The sequence below is a fragment of the Copidosoma floridanum genome, unplaced genomic scaffold (genome assembly GCF_036245765.1).
Source record: "Copidosoma floridanum isolate Cflo_tuat_1 unplaced genomic scaffold, Cflo_Japanese_pri ptg000030l, whole genome shotgun sequence".
NCBI lineage: Eukaryota > Metazoa > Arthropoda > Insecta > Hymenoptera > Encyrtidae > Copidosoma > Copidosoma floridanum.
The window spans coordinates 20,741,947-20,760,931 of NW_028321907.1; the positions used below are offsets into that span (position 1 = coordinate 20,741,947).

Genomic DNA, 18,985 nt, shown 5'->3' on the forward strand with positions numbered 1-18,985 from the left:
CATAGCAAGGGTCTATAATGGGGGGCCTTGATCTTGTATTAATAATGAAAAATTCTAAAGAGCAGCCCTTTTAAATTACCAAAATCAGCAATATTTTATAGAAATAATTTCTGCTGATTATTAGCATTGGCATGCTCATTACTTACTGTCGCTCTATCTTTTGAAAATCACAACACGTAATAATAGTATAAGCTATGAAAATATTTTTTATAATTAATACATTTTACATTCACAACATTGAATGGAACTTTGTTGTTCATAAAATACGCGTGGACAAGTAGAAACGCAAGCTGAATATAATATCTATGTATTTCTTGATCAAACCATGCACAAAAATACACACTTTTATTTTGTTGAAAAAATTGAATTCGTAATATGTACTGATATGTAACCTTTACAACGAATGCATGACAGATAATGACTTTTTTGGTACCGTACACAATTACAGTACGTATAATTATAGTACTTAATTACTAAAGTAGGTAAAGTATGTTAGTAATTAATTATTGCTTACTAACCATTTTATCCATGCGTCTACTGAGGTAAGTAGCAGAACTATTACGCACTATATTACAACGAAAATAACAGGTTGATGATTAGAAGCAAGTTTTTAGTTTTGGAGCCAAAGAGATTTGTACATTAGCCCTACTTTGTACTGAATAGACAACTAGTAATGCTTTTCTTCTTAACAGAAGATGTATTTATTTAATGTAAACTACTGTTTGTTGGTATTTATCAAACAATATATTTGTTTTGGGATGTATATATAATTTAAATATACGGCTCACGGCTCAGTACTACATTAAATATTTGTATAAAAGGTGTTGAGAATATTTCGTCAAGATTTACAATTACTCAAATCATGAAGTAGGTAGGTATGCAGGTGCGAGAAAAAAAATTTGTTTCAGGACAAGACTTATTCAAATAAATACTATACTGTCTACGAGGGAATACTTAATAACATGAAATAATCTTTTTAAAGAAAAATTCCTACGTATGATTATTTCAAAGTATAGAGTTGGTTTTACTGAAATCTACAGGACTATTCATTCATGGATGACAAGGATACACATTGTATGAAAAATCAAAGCGTGATAAAAGAAAGTGTTAACTTCACACCTCCCAATAAAACAAAAGCTTAAACAACTGTAAACTAGCCAATGTAATCATCAGGTTTTGTGCCATAAACAGTAAGGTAAATGAAGTTAAATAGCGACGCAATTTCATGAAAAGTCATAATCGTGTTATTATGTGAAAAAAATCGGCTAACTTTGGTTATTGGAAGAAGAAGAAAAAGGAAACACAACATTGTACTAAACAAGTTGTCTTGAGTTGAAAGATGGAAGTGCCGTCGAGAGCTTATAATGCGGTACGTCTATATTTGCGGGCTGAGTAACGGAAAGTGAAAAGCTGGTATAGTTGTACATTCTGACAAAACTTCCCGTGCCTTCACATGTAAAAAAAAGATGCTGGTGTTTAGTAGAGGTTCTACAGTGGAGAATAGAAATACCTCATTGTAGTCAATGCTTAGTAATACCTCTGTCAGAGCTCTCGGTCAACATCACGTTTTCAAAATTTGTCAGTGACATCTTGAAGGTTTTGTTTGCTTGTAAATACATTTTTATCTTATTCTTACTATAAATCTGTCACTAACGTAACTCCCTGAAGATTATCTTCAAAAAATGTGTGCATAGCTTGGAAGCGAGAAAAAGAGAGAGAGAGAAACTTGAAAAGCTTGTATCTGGTAAGTTTTAACGCTGCGCGGAAAGTTGAGGCTTCCACGTACATAGTCCCATTACCACCTGTTATCCTCTACACCTACTGCTTGCTCTGAAACTTCACCCCACACAAAAAAAACGAGAGCTGGGACACGAAATCTCTTTGCGCATAAATATACTTCCACTAACTACACTTTTTTCTCATCTATTTTTGGTTGACGTGTAGACATGTCCTTCATATCATTCGAGCTTCCAGAATCGTAGTGAGCTCAAGAGTCCGAACAAGGGTTCTTGCATTTCAGATGATACTGTTGATGTTGTGCTGACACTATGTAAGGCATTGACCCCTGAAAGCTGCTGTTGATGCTTATGCTACTGTTTGCCGTCAAGAATCGACGCTGCAGGCGGCTATGCTGGGGTTTCATGAAGCGGCAGCGCACCACTTGAGAGAGGAGGGCATTTCTTTAGTGATCAACTTAATAGGCCTGATTGACTTATTGCTAGAGTAATTGACTGTGCTATGCTGAAGTTACACATGGCTCTGCGCAATTTGAGATCCAACCCTGACGCACAACATTGATGGAGTGCCATCATCTCTTGTTTTCAGACACAAATTTCATGTTTTTTTTATAAACTTTTGTTGAGTTTCATGGTATTTTTAACATTTAAATACTGGTATAAGCTTTACTTACTTTGCTGACTAATTTATACTTCAAAAGGTGTTTTTCATCTCAAAATACTGGTATTCAATCAAAATATCATGGTAATCTAACCGTAAGTAGTGTCACTGAGTTTGATTCATTCCTCACGTGCGCAGGTGTATTCATTTTGATATATTTTACAAAATTTTCGGGTGTCATGAAATGGTTAATTTTTTAATGGTATTATCTGCTCTGATTTTGTTTATCTTTCGAGTAAATCACTACCATCGAATATTAAGTATATTACAATAAACACAAATACATTAATTCACCTATAAGACTCCATTGTGCAGGAGAACTATGTACGTGAAAAGTTTTAAACTACGTTTCCAGTTTTTTGTTTTGCATTGGCCAATAACCTAACGTAACCCGATCGAAGGACAACTTATTTTATAACATCAGTGATAATTCGTAGTTGATGATTATTCACATGGATTATTTTTATATAAACTAACAACTTTTTTAACCACATTTACTTAAATGCCCTTATTACAAAAATCTCACATACATTTTCTTAATTAGCGCTCGTGATTCGAGGGATTATCGGCCCAACAAGTTTTCACCCTGCCACCATTAATCATTAGCTTCGGACCTTGAAATAATAGTTAGTTAGTGAGGAATAGAAATAGCGATTAGTGGACGAATCGACCTTTGCTAATTCGTTTCAGTGCGTAATTTGTTTCATACCTCGATAATTTTCCCTAAATACATGTAAAGTGTATATAAAGGTATGAGAAACCCAATCACTCGCCTTTTAGTTCTTTGTAGGGCTATTTTGCATATATATTTTTTTGTAAGTAGTATAAAAAAGTTTATACTAAAGTTAGTGTTAATTAGTGTAGCACATGACACGTTAAAACTTGTCATTAAACTTCCATCCAAATTGGAGAGGTTTACAAGTTCTTGATATTTTTGGAGAACATACAAACAAAGCTTTTTTTGTTATACAATGGTAAGATAAGATAAGAAGATACATATGTGAACGGGTTGCGCCCCTACGTATTATATTCTCCATGGAAATGATTAGTGCACGAAATGCAAGAGGCAGTCTAAAATAAAAATGAAAGAAGATAGAAGCAATTGTCCACAGAAAAGTGCGATTCTCACAATAAACTTTACCACACTTCTCTCCAGTTTTTTACTTACCGTAAAATAAGTACTCGCGAGCTGGTTTAGCTCACCGATTCTTCTTCGTTCTCATGAGGATTACCGTCCCCTTTTGAGTAATTGTCATGCCAACCAGACATCGTATAGTATAGAAGTGAAAAAAGAGCGGTTGAGAGAGGAAAGGAAGAGGGAGGGTAGACTCGAGCCTAACGAACGGCGCAAACATGATTTGAAGCGTTGATGTAGCGATGGATTATTAGTTTCTCCCAATATCGAGAGATTAAAACGTTTACTGAATTGCTGTTCAGACCGTCGTTGCTAAACTGACTAACCTCGCCTTTGAGTTATGCCGATCTAATCATCCATGTGGATGTACGTCAGACGTGATAGCTTCCCTTGCCGTCAGCTACGGGACTCTTGCCGTCTCTACGGAGCATACGAGCAACAAAAAGTTTGGAAAGACAAATCTTTGAAATGAAACGGTATCATGAAGGAGATTCTATTTTTGATGACACCAGCCATAATCATAATTATTTCCAAATTTAGTACACGTACGATTGATCATTAGGTGCAGCTAAATTTTAGAGATTGATGAAGCGACGCACGATGCCAGTGTGAGTAATAACTGAAAGTGTACTATCAATGATGATGATCGAGTATAACTCCATATGTTACTTTAATCCTGGTTAAAAAAATTATAATACATGTATAGTTATGGATTTGAAATTTGTTTGATCTATTCTAATATGTATAAGTACTGGTATATCGATAACTGTACCTATATCGTATGTCAGCTATTGCTTGCACCAGTTCAGAAATTAGTATACGTGGTCACTGGATTTCAAACAATGTTAGTTTCCTTCACAGATAATCCAAACGTAAATTTTTTTTCAATTAATAGAAAAAATTTTTTTTTGGATGTGCCAAGCAGAATGATTTAAAGAAAATTCTACTGTACCTAATGAATATCCGTATATACATTTGTTTTGTTGAGCAGTAGGAAGCCTAAGTTTGATATTATTACCTTGCATAAAGTCATAAATAATAAATGTTGATCTGATCTTCAAATTAGCAAAGTTATTTTCCAGCTGGAAGCTGGCTTTTGGTTCGGAAAGTTGACTTAGACATTGAAACGTGATTCTAACCTCAAAAACGACAACTTCCTTTCACAAATAACACAACTAGTGAAAGAGGGAAAATAAATACACTGATCATTCATTTGAACATATTTTTACCCGTCAAGATAATAGTTAATAGAAAATAGAAAAAATTTTGAGAGAAGACAAAAGAGAGTGTGTGAATAGAAATACACCATTTTTTACTAATTTTTCGTTTCTACTTTTAAAAGTTATTTACGTAAACAAAACCATTGTGAGGCATACATAGCTTTCCGAAGTAAATGTTGACAAACTCGTCGATAATGATGGAATTTATGAAAACATTTTTCTCCTGCCTGATCTGGGCAACCATTATTCAATTATATCCTTAACGTATTTGCTGGCAAAAGCATCATAGGAAGAAAAAGAGTCTCACTATCATCAAGTCCACCGACTCTCTATGCTAAATTCCTTTTTTTCCTCTCGATTTTCTATTAAAAAAGTATTTTACCTTTACGTAATAGGATTCAGTGTGTTAGTTTCCCGTCCTCACTGATCCCGAATGTAAGTTTCACCCCAACGACGTTTTTATGGAGCTTTTATTATGAGTCAATCTTACACTAGCGGTGTAATATAAAATCAAATATCGTTCGCTTCAGTTTCAATTATTACTAAAATGAGGCCAAAACGGGAATATGAACACGAAATCGAAAAATAAATAATGGATGAAGCCAAATCGCAGGCTCTATAAAATTTAGTGTTAGCTCAGGGCAGCTTCCAGGAGTAGATGAATCAATATTTACTGGTTTGGTATGACTTTCTTAACTTTTTCTTTCTGTTTGCAAGACTTTCTAATTCATCTAAGATTATTATTTAGTTTTCTAATAGTGCACATAATTATACTACTTTTTTTTATCCTTTTGACCATTTTATTTTCTATACTGTACTTATTCATTTTTTAAAGATTTTAAAAATATCATTCAATTGAGAAAAAAAATTTTTTTTTTATCAAACAATTATATAATTTTTTTTTTTTAATTGTAGTAATCATTGTAGCCTTACATTAAATTGATCTTCCAATCTCTTTACCCTCGATCCAATATTTTTATTTGACATTCATGGAGGTAATGTTACAAACAAAACTTTTGGATTTTTCTGAAATAATATTTCTTGGATCGTATCTTTTTGTTTACACTGTTATCCTAATACTTCAAATAATAAAGAACGTGTTTTAAATGGTCGAGAAATCGTTTTATGTCTGATATAAAAGTAATCATACTAGAATAGAATTTTATAATTTAAACTACACTTCCTGTACTTGCATCTGGTTGATTGATCGTGACTCAATTGCAAAATCGTAGTATTTAGCATAAAATATGCCACTTGTTTACTTTCCTCCAATGAAAATACAGTTTTTTTTCGTAATGAAGGTTGAGCGTGCAACGTGAGCTTTCATTAGGTAAAAACTGCTTACTCTGCTAACTAGGAAAATATTGTAACTTCCTTAAAGTATAAGAATTTATTTCCAAGCCGAAGATGAGAGTGGCAGTTACGGGGAAGACGAAAAAACGTTTTCGTATGAGCTGTAAACAAAGCTTTTCGCTCGAAAAGTACTATAACATTTCTCTCCCTAAATTCAGAATCAGCATCTCCCAGTGTATGCAGCTGAAGTTTATCAGATACATTAACAGCTGTATTGCTACGAGATACATTTTTCTTAGAATTTGATGATGACTATCTTGATGATTGCATCGGTAGTAACGATGAGAATTCTTTTTTCTATCATTCCAATGCTATATATTGCTTGTCTGATTGTAAGTGCTAGCTTTAAAGACATTTTCCTGGATTTTTTAAAATAAGTCAACGTTGAAAGAGTAGTGGACTCTGATCAATTTCACATTGGTAGTGGTATTGGCCAACTTCTGGAACATGATGGGTTAAATAATTGGGTTTATTCTACCTGTATGTAATAGTAGTAGTTCCAATCAAGAATATAAACTAAAAACCGATGCTTCTTAAACTTTTTGTTAGAGTAATATATTCAAAGGGATTTAAATATTTTATCGATGAACTTATAACTATAGGACTATCTTTTTGTCATTCTTTAGATAAATTGATTTTGTAAAAATTGTGACGCAGTTTGATATTAAGTATATTGAAAACACCTTCACGTATATCTATGGAAAAAGATTCCTGTATGTTTATATGTAAATTTTTCTTGGCTTTTAATGTATATTTTTATCATAGATTGATGTAAAGAATCGTCGTAAAACTGGTTTTTTCATCGGAAACTCGTAAATAGAAGTTTTCGTTGGATAAGTGGGCACACCAGCCTTTCAAAGACGCCCAAGGAAGGAAAATAAACATTTTTCTATAACCCATAAGTAAAAGTATAAAGACGTTGTTTTAGGATCAAGGGTCCATAAAATAAAGTTGCTGTTAAGGTTGTTATATTCACTATTGAATGCTAAAAATCATATTCTAGAGAAAAGTAGTACAGTCAAAAAAGAATAGTTGGATCAGTCATCATGTTCAGATGAAAAAATGGTTCGCAAGTAGAAGACGCCATCGTGAGGTGAAAAAATTTGTAATTCATTTTCTCATTTTACCAAAAAACGGTAACTTTACTGGCAAATTCAACGTTTATAATTAATAATTAATTCGACTGGAAAATTCGAACCTCATTATACTTAGCCCAAAAGTTGACACATTCACTAGCTTCAAACTTTTTAGAACACAGTAGGTAGAGAAGGAGGATAAAAAATTTTTATTCAATGAGATTGAGAAAAAAGTCTGGGAAGGGCAGGAGAGGTAGAAATGTATCAAAGTCGCGATTGGATTCCCGACAAGTCCTACTTTTTGAGGCTGGGGGACCAAGCGAATTATACGTAACATCCTCGCCTGCGGAAGAAGGAGAGGAGAAAAAGAAGAAAACTTTGCAAATGGAAGGACCACCATCGCCATCGTCTCGTCTCTTCAAGCATGGAATAACTTGTACAAGGCATCGGAAGAAGACGTCTATATTTGTATTCCTATCACGGTTGAGCAGACAGATTTATAGGTATACTCAGTTATTATCGTGGGCGTCGGTTCTTCTGCATCTGTTCGCCGCTGGCAAATAAATTTTCGTGAAAAACTGTACAGCTCAGCACACTTATTTCGCACTCGATACATTGCCAATGTAGGTCGTTGTAGTAGCTGCCACCATCCTTTTTGTCCCTTTCCTACGCTACTCCAAGCAGCTTTAAACTTTACTCGCCCTCACGAATATTTCTCGATCCCCTACCGAGAGTCTCGATCGTTCATAATGCACGCTTTAGGTATATAAGCTAGCATAACGTGACCAAATTTCTGCGAGACTCAAGCTGTGAATACGTATGTTTGTAAGCCAAGGAGCTTCAGCACTAATCACTTTGGGGTCCTCCTTTTCCTCCATGTTCTCATACTTTTACTTACAGAGCATTACTTTTTACTTGGACAAACGTGAAAAGAGTTCCAGCTTACTCCTGATATTTCTTCAAGTTTTAGTTCCTAGCAATTTAGTTTAGACCCGTCTGCCCTCGGTTACCAGAGTTACAAGTTTTTGAGCGAATCGTAAACGTGTGTCGAGACGATGTGCTGCTGGTCTTTGCTACTAATCTTCTTTGACGAGAGCCACTCTTTCAAGCATTTATAATCGATTTCTTTTCGCTCCACGAGCACAACTTTTGCTTCATCGCCATCGAGACGACCTGTCCGAACCAAAAAGGACATACCAACTTTATAACACATGTATGCAAAAGACTCTGAGAGCTCACCAAGGGACCACGTGGAAGTATTTTGATACAAGATCCTCGAGTGCGTGGTAAAATTTTATAGCGGTGCGTATCAAATTCAATCGATGGAGCACTCAATGGGCACGAAGAAAACCAAGAATGTATTTATCGGGTAACAATCATTGAAGTATCGGTCAACTTAACAATGGTTCTGGAGCCTTATTGGAAACGAAATCTCGGCATACAAAGTAGGGAGAGATAATGCTATTGGAGGTAGTGGTGAGCTGTGGTAGTAGAGAATAGTCTGTGCTGGACCTAGATGTAAACGCACAATTAAAAGATGGGGTGTACAAAAAGTTGGAGCGTGCATAGAAATAGCATGAGAGAAAGAGAGAGAACGGGAACTAGTCGAAATCGAATTAAAAATTTATGTGTCATTTTGTCAGGAATTTCGGTATTGGTCAATGCGCGTTTATTAAACTTCAACAATGGAGCTGCAGGGTATTTTATTACTTCCACTCACTCGAATTTTCATTTTCAATGATGGCCTCGATGAGTCGATGACAAAGGGATCATGAGAGATAGGTAACAAGGTACACCGTCAAAGTAAGTTGTAAAGGGGTATTTTAACTGTTCGTCGTTTTCCTGCAAAGCATTGAGTTGAGCTTAGCTAGAAAACTGTAATACCATCAGAGAAGATACATAGATGTGGTTGCAAAACAAAACAATATGAGCAGTAGCGTCTTATAGCCTGTCATGGTTTTAAAAGGGCAGAAAGAGTGAGACTACTCTGGCTGTTAATCCTTTTTGGTAACGTATTACTCTAACAACTAGCAAGTGACAAAATTCATGTCATAAATTTTTTTATTTCTACGTGAAATCGCTATACGAAACTTCATTTTACAGTTTGTCATTAATACAACTGCGAGTGTTAGTGTTATATTTAGAAATGTAGATGCAAAAATTCTAAGAATGCTCAACTCTTTTTGATAAAAACTTCAGTGCAAATAAAACACTAGAATCAGTAATTGATACTTCAGACCACCATGTTCAATAGTTTCATTTTCACGGACCGTGATAAGATGGTTTTCAAATTTTTACATTTACAAGTTATAACCTTTCTACAAAACAGATCAAAAGCTGAATGGTTTTGTTTAGTGATGTTAAAATTATTAATTCATGCCAGAGGTTTGGAAAATGAACTTTCCCATTCGCTGCACAAACGGCTATATTCACTTCTCAGCCGCTGGGTCATGCAAAATCATGTACAACCCATAGCTGGAAGTGAAGAAGCCTTGGATTGTCTGTTTGTCCGATTAGAGACTTTCTTGACTTTTTCGGCTTAAGGTCGTAATATACTATTTTTGTTTGAGATAAACTTTTCCTGTCGTGTGTACCCTATAATACAGTGTTTTGCGGTAAAAATTTTTTAAGTAGTTGGTGCGAATGTATATATGTATACCTGTTCAACTTCACGGTTATTGAGTAATTTGCTACATAAATTATTTATGAATTACATAATTTCTCATCGAAACAGCATAAAAAACTTATAAATCACATAGATCTCGAGAAATATTTTGAAATTTTGATAGAGTTCAAAAAGGTTAGGAAATTTTCAACACTACATGGATGTACTGAAAGCATTAAAAGACACACAAAAATTCAAATATTTAAAAGACGGCACGGCCAAATAATCTAAAATTTTAATATGTTACAACTTAAAGTATCCGTAGTAGCACATTCGTTTTTTTGACAAAATCTGTTGAGCGGTTTTTTTACATTTGATTATAATGTCTGTTCTTCACGGGGTTAATCTATACTTCCAATTGTAAAGAGTCCAACTTTGAAGCTTTGTATCTCAAAAACGTCACGGAAAGTATTTTCAAAATTTTAACGAATAATGTAAGGTTAAGTACCTTATATTCAGACAAAAGTGTTTTTCGGACCTATATCCAGACAGCAGCGATAATTACATAATTTTTTTACAATTTCTGAATGAAAAAATTTATTTGTGATCTACAGTATCGAATTAATTTAAGATAGTTACAACATATGTCGAATTAATTTGATAATTCATTAAAAGAAATGTTTTTTCTTGCAAATCGAGGTCTTTTGTGTTTGGCTGCTGTCCGGAAATTAGATACTACGGTTCAAACTGTACCTTATATTCGGACACACATAATCCAGCAATTCACTAGCTTACAAGTGCAAAGAAATAGTATACAATGTAGTAAAATACAATAATAATTTGTTTTTTTGCATTTGTTTAACAAATTAAAGCCATTAAAGTAAAATATAACTGTATATAAAGATCTGCCATAACCTCATTTTCTCAATGTTCACCACTGTCCGGATTATGGTCCCTACGTCGTAGCGGGATCTATATTTGGACTATTTAGAAATGCATTGTCCGAATATAGGGGTTTTGAGACTGAATCTTTATAATTATTTTAAACAATGATCACGTGGTCACAAAGAACTTTTTTTTTTCAAGTGACAGAAAAATTACTTTATTATCTACACGTCAACCATCTTTTTCGCAAAAACAGCTAATTTCTTTGTGAATTTAGAAATAGTGGATTACCTAAAATTATGTATCCGAATAGAGGGTACTTTACCTTAACTCTTCACTTTCACCTGGAACCTTCAGGATTTATGAGTGCCACTAATGAAAAATTTTTTCTAACCGATAACGTCTTCGGCGGAATACCAGGCGACGTGTCTAGCCAGATCACATCCTGCTCCAACACTTCAGAGTTATGTGGCCGTACCACAATCTGGCCTGGTGCCGTCAGAGAATTTTTTACTACAAATATAATCCAGGGAAGACAGCCCTAAAGAGTACGGGCAGCCATAACTGCCAACTTCTTAGTGATCGTTCCAACGGCATACCTACAGAGAAAGTATTCTTCAGACCCACTTTCCCAACTATCGATGAGCGGTTGGTTATCTGGGGAACGACCTGAAGACGATATATATTTTGGTCAGCGGCGTATCTCCCTTATTTACGGTCTCCGTACACAGACTTCGAAGGTAAGAGTCAAGCTACGTAAAGCCGACCACTATTAAACCAAGATAGTCATTTACTGGCAGACGTCACGAACAGAGTTGTTCGTCGCAAGGCTGGGAACCCCGGGTGACCGACGACCCTATATTACCCCCCTCGACTCTAAGCATGTAACCAGGAATCACCGATCCTCTCCAAGGTCTGCGCTGGGTGAACCTAACAGCTATGAAGGAAAAAAAAACTTGAGCCAACGAGAGTCTCCAACGGGCAAGCATCATGAACTAATCTCTACTAATTTCTCCACCTTAGATCATCAAAACAACTGACGTTATGCCAGGAGACGTTGGGAAAGAGCACTGCAACTAGCCCCAAAGCTTCGGACTTGGTAATTTTTCTCTCGATCAGTCTGGGTCTTCAACAGCAGGCCAGAGAAGATCACCCTGAGGTACTCAGGCAGTCACAATTGCTGTAAACTTTAGTAAAGCAAGAGTTAGCTTAAGAAACTCACCGGTCTTTTTTAGGGCAATCGGACGTCGAACTACTTTGCCAACAAATATATTAGAACTTAACAAAAGTGACAGAAAGTAGCCTTTAAAGGTCACAAAAGTCGCAAGAGGGTGAATTGGAAGGAAAACTTCAAATGTATCTAATGAATACAATTTTAGGCATCAAGAAACTGACGCAGAAAATTTACCGAGATTGGAACAGCAGCCTCAAAATCGACAAACAAAGAATCCATTACGTGAGAGATCAGCTTTTCATTTTATCCTCACAGTAATCTCTTGAATCTTTAAAGATCTAAATCCAGGTTTTTAAATAAGAAGAAAATATATTTGTATTTTTGTGGCAATAAAAAATGTAGAGCTTATGCTCCAGAAGTTTGTTGCTTTCGTAATAAAGTTGTGAGATAAGAGAAAAAAAATTTTTTTTCAATACATATTTTTTGGGAGTTTCAAACCTAAATAGCTTTAAAAACAGCCCTGTTCGTAAATTCCGTAACGGGAGAAACTGCTAATCAACGGCTCCTTATGACCATCGATTATTTTATGGCATAAGAAACGCACGGTACTTTTCAGCATAATTATATTTTTTTTAATTTTTACAGCTTATTATTTGACCAAATAAACTGTGTGGATTGCGAACAAATACGTTTTTAGTAAAAAGATTTTTGTTCTGAGAAGTGTCAGGAATAAATGTAAAATTTCGAACTGAAAACGTTTCACATTACATATCAACACACTACGGTGTTCTATTTAGTAAGTCTCGGGCGAAGCCGAGACGGGGGGCTGATAGTGGTTTATAAAATACATCTACACTTGTAGTATACCCCTTCCTTTTTTTCACTTATTTTTTTTTTTTTTGTCAACTATATTGACTCCAGAGTCATTCATAAACCTTTAACTATCTCAGTTTATTCAAACGTATTAATTAATATTTACTTTTTTTTGGATTGAAATAAAAATTTAAACTGTACAGTGAATTTTGCATTGTATGCAAGTTATATCATAGATATGCCAGCCTGGTAGTTAGTAGGAAATCGAAGTCATCAACTGTTTGCATAAGTAAATAAACTTACGTAGCGTCAAAATTAATCTATGATTTAACTGTACTATCGTTTCTCTCTTTTACGCGTACATTTCATTGAAAAAACTAATTTTATCCATATTTTCACCGAAAGTATCGTTTTTTTTTTCCTGATTTTTAGGACGAAAGTGCCTTATTTGCTCCCAGGTAAAAAATCACATTCATTGCTTACAGGAATATTTTTAATTACTATTTTTTATGTGTTTGCCACTCTAACATTCGACTCGGGAAAAAATTTTCACATAAAAGACGTTAACATTATTTTTGGGATAGTAGTAAATACATTTGTTACTTAATAGATTCTGTTACACTTTCAACCCTGAAGCCCACGAAGGAATGTCACATTTCGATTAAAAAAGGGAAAAAAATATACGTGACTTCGAAATAAAATGTCTGCATCCTATGCAAAAATACCATATTTCGGCCTTTTGTTACGTAATATAGTTGATTTAGTTTGATCTAAGTTGGTTTTATTTTGATGCTTATAAATGATGACTTGTTTTAATAAATTTTTTTTTTTCACTCGTTTCAAAAGGTGCACCATCATACAACTACTGGACGATAAAAGGCTTCTTAAAAATATAAGTACGTAAGTGTTAGTTTTTTGACACAATTAATTTATTCAATAGTTATTTTTTCAACTAAAAAATTGACTGAAGTACAGAAAAGTCAAGATACAGTCGTAAAATTTAGAAAATAAATAGTTGAGTATTATGTTAGATGTGTATGACAGTTTTTCCATGGCTTGCTAGCCTGGGAGAGCCTTGGTTAACTAAAATATATCGTATACAACGGACACATAAATTTTAATGATAATGTTCATCGTATTCTATATTTACTAAAATATTGTATATTTTTAAAATCTACTAACTCAGTGTTAGTTCTACGTCCTATAATCTCGACAAAAAGTTAGACATAAGGTTGTACTACTCTTCCGCCAATTGAAATTAAATTTTTTCGTGTAGATCATACGAATAACACCATAAGAAAAGCTTCTAACATAAAAAGGTGAACTTTGGAGTTAAAAGAAAAAAACAAAATTTTTTAAAATTTAGTCATAACACATTTTCTAGCTGTCTTATATTTTTTCTTATTTACATCATACAGGGCTTTTGGTAACGTCATACAGTAGAGCATAAAGAACCCTTAACTTTGACTTTTAAGTATGTTAGATTAAATTCATAATCCATTTTCGTTAGTCTGAAAACAAATTTTCAGAATTTCCAAGTATCTTTTTTATCTGTAGTGTTTAATTGCAGATAGCTCTTACCCCCTCACTCCAAGCTTCTATATCTCCTTATCTACCCTGCTCTTCTATTCTTTAGGGCCCAAACTAGGAAGGGTTCACAGATGCATAGCTATATGCTATCGTACATAACAACATTATAAAAGAAAGCCTATGTTACTATAATATCCTATTTTATACAGATGTACTACTTCTTTTTTGGACATACTTGTGTCAAGTATTTGTTTAAAAAACTTACAGATAAATAACAGAAATGTCTTATTGGACCTGTGCCGTAGAAATATCGGAAATTTTTCATCGTCGACAAACACCACCCTTCATGCAAAATAATATGTTTTTGTGTAAAAAAAATATCAAGCCTACTTAATTAGATATTCAAATTTTAGATAAAACCTAAGATTTAATAATGTACATACATACCGGTTTGATATATTATATATTGAAAATATTTTCATCAACTCCATAGAAGTTTTAACATGCTTTTCGAGTACAATAAATAACTTACTTCAAGTTTTTTTTTATGGTGCAAATTGAATGTTATCTTTTAATAACACTTTATATATAACTTACATCACAAAACATGCTGTTTCTTTCTTTAAATACAAATTCAATGTATGTGACGTTTAATTTAGTATGTGACATTCTCGTTATTATTTACGGCTAATTACCGAGGAGAAAATCACGTTGTTGACTATAAAGGAGTCGTGGGTTCACGGTACTTACCTAGACTATAACATTCTATCTAATGCATGAAATAAAACTAAGAATTATCTCCCGCCCTTCTAATGCCCCATGTAGAGATGAAAAGAGAGGAACTATGGAAAATTTAGATGTTTGTCAATACTCAATATATTACGAGTATATCAAACATCCAAAGGAAAGGTAATAGGATCCCTTACCCGCAAACCTATAAATTATCTTATGGTGGCTAACGTTACAACTTTGTGAAAGGTGTCATAGTTCATATAAATAGTTTTTCAACGCAATTAATATGCGAAATAACGTGTAAATCGAAAATATCATGTATTCAATCAAGTTTTATACACAGTAGCGCGTGGCTCGAATTACATAAACGGCATAAGACGCTCGTTCGCATGAAAACTTATTAAAGTGTTTGAACAATCGTAAAGTTCAATACGCTATTCTTGAAACAAATAAATTAATTGAAAACCGTTAGAAAAGAATAATCAAAAGAATGATTCAATAATTAATGAATAACAAGAATATAAAAAATAGCTGGCGTAATGTGTACGCGAAAAGCTCGGACACAATGCCTCACCAAGCACGTCGCTATAGTCCAGTATTGTGAGATCAGTCTAGAAGCCCGAGAAGCAAGGTACTTTGACCTGCTAGGCAGAGAATCTAGAGCTAGAATCTGATGTGGCTGCTGTGTCTTGATCGTACAGCAAACCTCGGTTTTTCGGTGGCTCGGCAATTGCTTCGTGAGGGGGAAATTTGCGGACTCTCATCATTGGTAGAATGTTGTTGTCTCTTTCCCTCTACTCCTGCACTTCACGACGCACACTATCGCTATATTTGCATATCCTACTTATCGGTGGCAGCTTTAAACACTAAATAATAATTTTATGTTTTTAATAGTCGAAATTGATAAAAAAAAATTTTACAATTTTTTGGTAGGAGTGACCGATGGTCACATAGCCCCTTTTTATTTTGTGGCAAAATAATAAAGTAATTTTGAAACAAAATAATCTAAAAAAACAAATAGAAGAAAAAGTAATGTACAATTCGTTTAAGAATTTGTGCCTCGTACAATTAATTCAATCGTTTTGTGGACGAATGAGCAGAAAAATAATATAAAAATTTAATATTTTATAACTTAGGCTGGCTTTATTTATGCCCCTTTTAGTATTTATTTAACATTCACTTAATGGCTCACTAATTAATGAAGGATTTATCCTTCCACACTACCAATTTACAAATAATGCCCCTTTTAGCTTTCGGTACAGTACAGTTTATGTATATGCTACGATCAAAAGAAAAGTGATTTCACAACTGCTATCTCGTGCTCCCTTTTAACCGAGGGCTAACGAATAATGCAAATACCTGGTATCTCAATGCTATCAAAAAAGGCTTGATACTTCTCCATACTCATGAACACATCGTCCTGGTTGGTAGACACACCTCCAGTACTATATTGCAAACCAAACTCCTCAAATAATTCGTCATCTAAAGAAGACGAGTAAAGGACCTTAGAGATCCAATCCGATGGAGAGGCACTGAATAAACATTCCGTCGATACAAGAGAACGTTTCGCTTTGAGTAACTTATCATTTTCTGCATCACCCACACTAGTTGAAGGCACAGCACTTCATTTTTGTAAGCGCATACCAGGTGGTAAATTTGCGTAACGTATTTCTGCATCTGGTAATGTAATTTTTTTTTTCGATGGTAAAAACCGTTAAATCACTTTGAGATTCTTGTTTTCGTATTTTTTTTTTCTATAAGGTGTTTTCCGCTGGCTTTATAATGGCGGGTCCCTTTTTAGGAGTTTGCGTTGCCTTGTTCCGTTTGTTGGTGTTTCGAAAATATCCCTTGAAATCGCCAAGCACAATCTCTTTCACGTTCGTGCTCAACTTGGCGTGAAATTTTCGTGGTAGTATATAATTAATTAGATGATGGACCCGGGTATTGAAGTGTAGGAAAAGAATGAACTCCATGGCTCACCACACTTAAAATAAGAAAAAGATAGATACGTTAACGCTGACAGTGTTTTCCCCTTCAAAACTTGCTCAGAAAGCCACTTCTTACTGGTATGACGCTTTCACCTGTATTATTTAACAGACTTTCGAATGTATTTAAATATTATTTGTCAATCAAAAGAGGTACAAATGGTACCAGTAGTAATATATGAAAAAACAAGAGTTCAAAAATATAAGTATACACAGATTATGATCTGCCATGGCTTAAAAATAAGCAAAACAAACTTCAATTTTACAGAAAAAGAGTATCATACATAGATACTCTCATAAGGGCATAAGATACGGCTGTATTTTATCTCTCCTTAGTCACTCATGCTTGTCTTCATATTTTTATGCCCGCATGCGTAAGTAAGTAATAAGTATACTTTGCAGTATGTAATAGTGAGACTGACAAATCATATTTCCACTTCACTTGCATCATGTGCAACGTAAGCATCAATGAATAGCTAGCTCGCTGCTGAATCGTCAGAATCTATCCTTGCACCTATACCTTCATGGGATGAAATTTGATTAGAGCTTATACCTACGACAGGGTACGAGAAGCTATGGACAATCGTCCCCATAGATTGCTTCGTACGTTATTATTGGATTCAATTGCTGCATTTCAACCTTAGTGATTTTTATAACGAGTATAACTTGTGATTGACAACTTGAATTATACATTTATTGACGGTTTTGAAAAAAGACTCATGTGGTAGAATATATGTTCAGAAATTCATTTCTCATACAATATGACATGTTATATTAGTGATTGACAGAGTTTAATAGCCCATATCCTATCAAACATTTGCTAAATGTGTCTGTATTAAGACACAACAAAGTGTCAAGTAAATATACCTGTTATCGTCCATTAAGATGGTTTTTTCATGAAATGATAATTAACAAAATAACATGGAATCTTAAGGAATCATTTATTAAGTTACAATACACTCCTCCAAATTTTAGAATTGGCTGACGAGTATAAACGCAACAAAATGATAAATAAAAACTAAATTCTAAACATGTGCTCTTATGGCAACTAAGCATTAGTTATCTGAAAGTTGTAGCCTAGTTATTTATTTACTGAACATAATTAAGTAAGAAGTTGACACAATACTAAACACACTGCCATCTCGAAATATATATGTTCATGGACTTAATGAAAAGATATTCAAATAAACACAGCCATACATTTTCGTTTCCTCTGTTGAAAGCATAGGCAAGCATCAACTGCTTGTATTTTGAGGTTACGTCCAAATTTTACATAATCATTCCTACAAACTTTCACATTGGATATCATCATGTTTTAAAATGTTGCATCATTACTTAATTTAACTCAATAAACGATATTTACCAAAATTCGTTAAAAATTTAAGCAGCGTTCGTAAATTTCAACTTAAGGGGGCTCCTACGACTACTGCTGAGGTCAAAGACAAACAAAAAATAAAGTTTAGTTTTTCAATAAACAAATGTGTCTGAAAATCATTATGATATTTTTAATAACGTATGAAGTGGGAAAAATGATATTTATGTGTGCAGTTTAACTTTGTACGAAAAATTAATTATTGTTTTGACCAGTCTAGTGCATGCGAGGGTACACCACCAGACGACCAGACCAGACCACCTGTGTTGGTGTAGTATAGCAATGTAATATATAGGTATATGGTATATATATATGTCGTGAACAAGTACGTCTGCTACCCACGTGACCTCCTGACCTCCCGGAAACTATTTATTTATTTCCATCACATATATCTTGCTAAAATGGTCCTTTATCCACAATTTTTAATACAGCATATTACAGAGGAAGACTTTATCTACAAAACGTATATATTCAGTCTGCTGGGACTTTCAATTTAGGTTTATTATAAACGAAAACAAATTGTTTTTCACGCTGCCCCATAGGAACACGTGCTAATAGTTACAACTTTGAGCTCGGATTTCTCAAAATTTTGACCCATTCGAAATATAATTTAGACCACCATTAAATTCAGTAGACTTTTATTTACAAGAAATAATATATCTCTGTTTGGGGACTTTCGCGAAGGAGCCCCCTTAATAGTCACACCTT

The 18,985-nt window shown here is 34.1% G+C and overlaps 1 protein-coding gene across 4 annotated transcripts in view; it reads left to right on the forward strand.

Annotated features, from left to right (window-relative positions):
• The window catches only part of kek5 (leucine-rich repeat, immunoglobulin-like domain-containing kekkon 5 protein), an 884,967-nt gene that overhangs the window by 309,659 nt on the left and 556,323 nt on the right, over positions 1 to 18,985 (forward strand). The window contains exon 1 of one of the 4 annotated variants that reach the window (XM_089596543.1): positions 13,515 to 13,558. The exons of the other annotated variants lie outside the window; for them this stretch is intronic. The gene's annotated coding sequence lies outside the window, so the exon portion shown is untranslated. Of the gene's footprint in view, positions 1 to 13,514; positions 13,559 to 18,985 lie in introns of those variants that run through there. 4 annotated transcript variants of the gene reach the window in all.